Source organism: Penaeus chinensis, chromosome 9 (assembly GCF_019202785.1).
Source record: "Penaeus chinensis breed Huanghai No. 1 chromosome 9, ASM1920278v2, whole genome shotgun sequence".
In the NCBI taxonomy this organism is placed as follows: Eukaryota; Metazoa; Arthropoda; class Malacostraca; order Decapoda; family Penaeidae; genus Penaeus; species Penaeus chinensis.
This window is the reverse complement of record NC_061827.1, coordinates 26,820,308-26,827,807: the sequence shown is the minus strand read 5'-3', so window position 1 is coordinate 26,827,807 and position 7,500 is coordinate 26,820,308. Positions and strand designations below refer to the sequence as shown.

Here is a 7,500-nt window from a genome sequence, read left to right as displayed (position 1 = left end):
CCCCAGACCTGCGTAAACAGGCGACGTTACATAAGCACAATTGTACGTACGATTCCTTGCTCGACTCCGTAAAATCATTGTGAACTTAGGCTGTTCACATGTAAGAGGCGTCGGTTGCTGAGGCGCATTTAGGTCAAAGGAGAATTTGAAATATATATTTAGCAGTTGTTAGTTCTCATGGGTGTTGTCGGTTGGTTATTGAAATTTACAAGTGGTTGCAAGATGGGAGTAAAAAAAAATGAATTGGTGTAGACAAAGAGTCAACGATTTCAGTCAGACTTTGATATTAAAGATGGGAGCGAAACGACAGGTGTTGGCAGGCAGGTGTGGAAGTGCGAAATGGGGTTGACACAGAACATGGTTTACAATAAGGGGAATAAAAAAGTATTAAAAACTTAGTAACTTAAATAGATTCCTGTTCAGTCTTAGATAAATGGATTTGATAACTCACAACGGTAAACTGCTGATAATAAATCCGTGTACTTTAATACGCTGTCAAAAATCGGCTTCGTCCTTACTGAGAAAGAGACCGATTACTTCCGCAGTTTAGCGGGGCATCAACCATTGAAATTGCGTACATGACATTGGTTGTAATCTATTAAAAAGTGTTTCCTGGAATAATATGTAGAGTTATAGTGGGTTTAAATGTATTTATCCCTACATTTTCTGGTCCAGTATCAGAAATCACTCTTCTGTAATTCCACCAGTTTATTTTGCGTAACTACTGTGGCTTCACGTTTTGCGCATAACAACAAAATAAATGTATAGGAAGAGGTAAGGGACGAGGGTTGGGTATGGGGGGGGGGGGGTGCAGGTGCGCAAGGGTAGGTGACCTGACGGGCGGGACCAGAGGCTCATTAAGCTGGATGTGTCAACATGTACTCGGTCACATTCCCGAGTGGGTGTCACGCACTCTCACGAGTCATCATACTCGCCACATGCCATTTCCGCCCCCCCCCCCCCTTCATGCTCGTTTTGGAATTCCTCTCAGGAGCATTTCGGGATGACGCTTGATGGACGATGTCGATGGGCTCCTGTTTGGCTTGGAGTGCCGGTTTTAAGAGCTTCATGAGACCCAACCATTCATTATACTTTAAAAATGCACACACACACACACACACACACACACACACACACACACACACACACACACACACACACACACACACACACACACACACACACACACACACACACACACACTCACACACATACATACATACCAGAGCTGTGGTGTGGTACTCAAAACACCCGACTCTGACTCGATCTCTAGGTATAATAATTTTAGAAAATATATTTCATAACAACTACTGGCTCCCTTTTAACCCCTTGTCCTTAAAAAGTTTGATTCAAATGGTTATAGCTGTGCTATTGTGTCCTTTTTATTAAATATTCTCGAGAAAAAAACACATTCCTTTTGCTTTAATAAATACATATAAGACTATGACAAAAAGAAAATGATATGATTCTCATTCTCACGGATGAAAATAAAGTGTGCTGTATGTTTTCTAAAGTGGGATTTTTGTCGGAACATTTTTACCGACTCAGACTGTGTGAGTGTGTGTGTGTGTGTGTGCATTTTTTTGGATAAGAGTCGTGTGTACAGAAAAGGAAGGACGTTTCTTCGAATATATGATATCGGAGTGGGTTCGGTGCTTCAGGAACTAAGATGTGTTCTACCTTTTTAGAAACAGTCGAACGCAGACATTCCCATCTACCCATGACTCTCTCTCTCTCTCCTCTCCTCCCTCTCTCCTCTCTCCTTTCTCTCTCTCTCCTCTCCTCCCTCTCTCCTCTCTCCTTTCTCTCTCTCTGCCCCCCCCCCCCCCTCTCTCTCTCTCTCTCTCTCTCTCTCTCTCTCTCTCTCTCTCTCTCTCTCTCTCTCTCTCTCTCTCTCTCTCTCTCTCTCTCTCTCTCTCTATCTATCTATCTATCTATCTATCTATCTCTATCTCTTTCTCTCTCTCTCTCTCTCTCTCTCTCTCTCTCTCTCTCTCTCTCTCTCTCTCTCTCTCTCTCTCTCTCTCTCTCTCTCTCTCTCTCTCTCTCTCTCTCTCTTTCTGTTGTCCTCACCTAAACCTGATATTGGAATAAATGAAATACTTAAATCTATATTTCGTGAATTTTGGCCGCCGTCCTCTTGCCTCTTGTAGTTCCCTAGTGTGACCCACCGATGAAATATACGATAAGCCACTGGTAGGGAACCGCTGACGGACCATTCTCATAAAAAATGCACGTTAGACAACTTTGGTCGTAGTGAAGCAAATAAGTCATAATGTCCTTGTTGGAACTCTAATTTCATGGTGAGATGCTACTATAGATTCTACCAATAATCTAGGAACGATATGGTTTTGAGGCGAAATAATTAGATAAAAGCTGGAACTTGGCACAGATGTAGAGGTGTGTGACTTGAACAACATATTAAAAGTCCCATGGCCTCCCGCGATTACGTTAGCCGCCATATTGGAAAATGTTCGCCTTATTGGAATTCTCTTTAAACTCAGATATCTGGTAAAATAATATTTTTAACAAAAAACAAACATTAAAAGTTGTTCAGAACTGGCCAGGTTATTTTACAAAGATAGGATAATTTATATGATTTTTTTCATATTGGAATTATAGTAATGCTTATTTTTAAAGACAATTTCCGCAGAACTGGTGGCCTGTATGGCTTGCGAAAATAAACTTTGTAAATTAACCCAGTTAGCACTCTAAAACAATCAGTTCTGAACAACTTTTACTGAGTGGTGTCTTTTATAAAGTTTTTATTTTACGAGATATTTTAAATTTAAGAGAATTCTAATATAGCGCCTAACGCAAGCGCAGGAGACCATGGGACTCTTGATATGTTGTTCAAGTCACACATCTCTACATCTGTACAAAGTTCCAGCTTTTATCTAATTAATACACTAAAACTCTATTGTTTTCCCAAAAGCCCCTGGGGTACAAGTGTAGTTCTTGTTATAGCGGGGTAACCCGTTCACCATTTCATATATTGTGAGCACCGAGATTGTTGAATTACTTTAGGAGGGTCACAGTGCTGCCTGCTTGCGATTTTCGCTGAAGCGTAAATTTCAACAGAAAATCAAATATAATCCTCCGTCCAGCCACACATACCATTAGTCAATATATGAGCATACTCTGTGTGTACTTTAACGATTAGTGATGAAGGTATAGATTTTACACGTCATTTACATGTAAGGACAAGGTTGCATGATCTAAGAAATGCTGAATGTGTGTGCCTGGATTCTTAATGGCCGCTGTCATACACTCGACACGTTATGCATCAGAAATAGCAAAAGTGCTGCCGTCCACAATCCAAGTACAAAACACGAGTGTTTATTAAAAGCAATGGATTAGTTCGTATTCCTATGCCAGAGCGGAGACTGAGAAAGCAACGGATCTTTGTCCTGGTAAACGGGACACGACAGACGGATTTTCTCCGCAATCTCCCTTTTCCTCTTCATCTTCATCTTCATCTTTATCTCCATCATCATTAATTTCCTCCTCTTTCTCCCTCTTCTCTTCCTTTACTTTTTCCCCCGCTCCTCATGTCCCTCCTCCTCCTCCTCCTCCCACTACTACTACTACTACTACTACTACTACTACTACTACTACTACTACTAGTAGTAGTAGTAGTAGTAGTAGTAGTAGTAGTAGTAGCAGTACTAGTAGTACTGCTAGTAATACTACTAATACTCTAATACTTTTCTTTTTCTTCCTCCTCCGACTCCACTTCTCCCTCCTCCCTCCCTCCCTACCTCCTTCTATCGCTAGCTTCCTCTTCCTTCTCCTCACCTCTTTCTCTTTCTCCTCCAACTCCTACTCTTCCTCCTCTTCTTCCTCCTTCTCCTACTCCTCTTCCTTCTAATTCTCTTCTTTTTTTTCTCCTCCTCCTCTTCTTGTACTTCTTCCTCACTCTCCTCCTCTTCCCTCTCCCCCTCCTCCCTCCTCCCCCTCCTCCCCCCTCCCCCCTTCTCCTCCTCCCTACTTCCCTCCTCCTCCTTGCCCTCTCTACAACACTGGCCGCCAGGCAAGGTCGGTCAAGTAAATTGGGCCAGAGGAGGATTACAGGAGCCGCGTTTATGTCTCCGCTACATCCCGGTCCGTGACGGATGATAGCTGTCCGACTTTGAAGGCATCCAAGCATGTTTTAGATACATAGGTTCAGCAGAAGCCAATGCAAGTGCATGACAAAAATAAAGCAGTAGTTGACAGATAATTATTTCACACTTCTGTTCAGAAATCTTCAATTTCAGCTTTATCAAAAAATTGCATTTAACTAACGATCAGATACTGCAAATTCAAATCTGCAGACATTTGGCGAGGCCCAGACGGACGGCTGTTTCTTAATATTCAGCGCTACGTTATTGTTCATGTGAGAGAACTAGACAAGGAAGTGGCGGCGGGACTCATACCTGAATGGAACAAGGACGTAGGTAACTGTGGACTCACAGGCGAGCCGGCTTGGATATCAGACCTTGTGGGACCATAGCAGGGGCTTGCTGGATGGCAGGGCGTTGACCTGACCACATGCTTGTTATGCTGAAAGGACGCCACGATGGTAACAACCTCAGCGAAGGTTTGTGCAAACACGTAAGTCCGACGCTGTTCAAGAAACGCTCGGAAGCGATGTTTGATAGCGGCATTGAAGTGACGATTGATATATGGAGATGCTTTTAGGGGCAAAATGGTGTTCCTATTGTAAAACAAGAAAATGAGGAAGTGTGAAGCAGGGGAGTGGGTGAACAAAGTTTCTATTTCACTCTTAAGAATATCTTAGCACAGTTGCTAAGATGGAATACCGAGGAGCTCAGGTTCACTGCTGTTGCATATCTCCCATCGGTTTAAAAACTCGTTTTCGCCCTAATACATACATGCACCCCCCCCCCCCCCCTCCCGTAATTTTATATCCATAACGGAGTAACTTATATCACGGGGTACGCGGCATAAAACGGGTTACATGATAGGAAAGTATAGGCACAACATGAAATGACTGAAGAAATAGTTAAGAATATTCAGATGACTGGTTCCGGTGAGTTTAGACTTGTTATGAAAGTTTTATTTTCATTTTTTTTTTTTTTTTTGCTTTACTTCGTTAGCATCATTTACGCTCGTATAGGTCTTGAACAATCAGTTTACATGTATTATAGAAAGTTTTGATTGCAGGAGCTATTTTGAAATTAATTACATTTCTGTTTATTTACATCTATATGGATAAGTATATACACGCAGCAGGTATGTATGTACCAGTGAGGGTACACACCTATTTTAAGGAGAACGTAAACATTTATAAAAGTTTGTACTCTGCAATGACGAAAGTTGAATAAATTGATGATTAAGTAAAACTGACTAGGCAGACGCGGTCAAAGAGCACCGTGCTCCGTCGCAGCCTCGGCCACCAAATCATTCATCGAAAATCTAGTTTTTATGAGTCGCATCAGGTGGTCTTGGCGCCGTCGATCTTCCGGGAGGCTTACCTACGCGCTCATATTGATAGTATCCTCGGTAAGCAGTCCTATCTGCGCTCAGCCCTGGCCGCTCGTAGTCAGAGGGGTGCCAACCTTTTTTATTTCTTATTCGTCTTTTTTTTCTTGTTATTCACTAAATGTTTTAAAATGTCGCTCGCCTATTGAGACTTACGAATGTGGTCGTGACGGTTGTGGTAGGGATGTCAGTCGACGGGAGGCTAGTATAAAGAATATATATCTTAAACCGTATTTTGAGTAACAAGTGAAAGTACAGGTCCAGCGTTTTATGTTTTATTGTGGCATGATCCAGTTATAGTTTAGACAATGTATCGACGTCTACTTTCAAGAAAATATAGATTTTTAAGTAAAGATCACCGTATAGTATATTCGTGAAAACATTCTGTGGGCCGTCCCCTTGCGAGAAATTTAGTCCTGCTGATGAATTGGTCCGCTGCCTCCGCCCGCGCCGCCTTAGCGTGCCGTAGAACGACTGTCCATGCAGGCGCCTTGGCCACTTGTCTCATGACGCTTGTAGGAATAAGTATAAATGAGAATAAATACATTTACAACGCAAGATTTGTATTTGACCATATTATATGTATACACGACGAAGATATGTTCGAAACTGGTCAGATACAAATCTCTTTCGCGATGTTCATTTTCATTCATACTTTTTCTACTTTTGTCAAGGATACACTGTCCATGCCCTTCTTGGCCCGCCAGTCGGAGGGTCACAGACCGACCGACACCTGTGTTTACGTTGTTTGGACACATGGACACTAATTACACACTCACCCCCACAACTACATACATACATACATACATACGTACATACATACATATATACATACTATCATACATGTATACATACATATACATGTAAATGTATATACATGTCATACATGTATATACATGTCATACATGTATATACATGCAGTATCCTTGTACATCCATAGTTTTAGCTTGCAACAGGCCTTCTCAAGACGACATTAACCGTGCAATGAAAGTCAATAAAAGCAACTAATGGCGTTTATAATAGTAACTATATTCCAGTGTTATGTGTGCTAGTTTTTGTTTTATATCACATTTTATATCGGACATTGCTTAGAAGACATTTTATAAATATACACCGACTGAATCATGGCCTCGAACTGTTGGCTGGCCAGACATACTGACCGTTGTTTTCTAACACAGTTAATTGTTGTTGGCTTCTGTTCGGGGTCTGTGAGGTAGGTCGCGTCGCTGCCCCTCGGACTCCCTGGCCCGTCCCCTGCGACGGCGCTCGACCAGGCTTCTTCACTGTGTCCGCCCCGACCAAGGATAAGGATAAGACAGGTATGCGCAGCTGAGTCTTGCTCGGGCTATGCCTATGAAGGGAGCTCAGCCTGTGCTGAGTAATAGTGACTCGATTAGAGTGTGTCAGCTGGTGCTGACTCGACTGAGCCTTGCTCTTACCCTCAGCCTGTGCCGAGTAATAATGACTCGATTAGAGTGTGTCAGCTGGTGCCGACCCACAGTAGTGCCCAGCCACGGCAGTAACCTCCAGGCGACAATTGCAACTTCTCGCGCCTGGGTGGGGCGCGAACCGCCGACCCTTCGGAAGAGAGGCCGACACATTACCACTGTACTTGCCCCGAGGCTGCCCTCTCACACTTCAAACACAGCATTTGAGGCTTCGCAATGCTCTGTCCGAGAAAACTAGTGTTTGTAATCTTGCTAGATCTATTTGCCACCGTAATCCGAGTTTTTTCGGTGTATATTGATAAGACATAATCTAGGGTCTTCGTGTTTGAGCTTCCACATTGTAGCGGAGATCACCGCCGAGGCGAGCCAACCACAACACCTTGTAAACGGGCCAGCAACTCCCAGAAGATTCTTTAATCACAGGCTCCTGGCTCAAGGGGATCGTGGCCCTTCCAACGGGGATTTACAGCGCTCTTTTTCGGGGTGTTCCTTTGAGAGATTCGTGAATGCCCCAGATATTTGTCTTTTGTTTCATGTTGCGGCTTTACTGCCGACACATGTCTTC

At 43.0% G+C, this 7,500-nt stretch overlaps 1 protein-coding gene across 1 annotated transcript in view; it reads left to right on the top strand.

Moving 5' to 3' along the window:
- LOC125028575 (homeobox protein TGIF2-like) overlaps positions 1-7,500 on the top strand; it is a 34,072-nt gene that overhangs the window by 1,053 nt on the left and 25,519 nt on the right. The gene's annotated exons all lie outside the window — the stretch shown is intronic.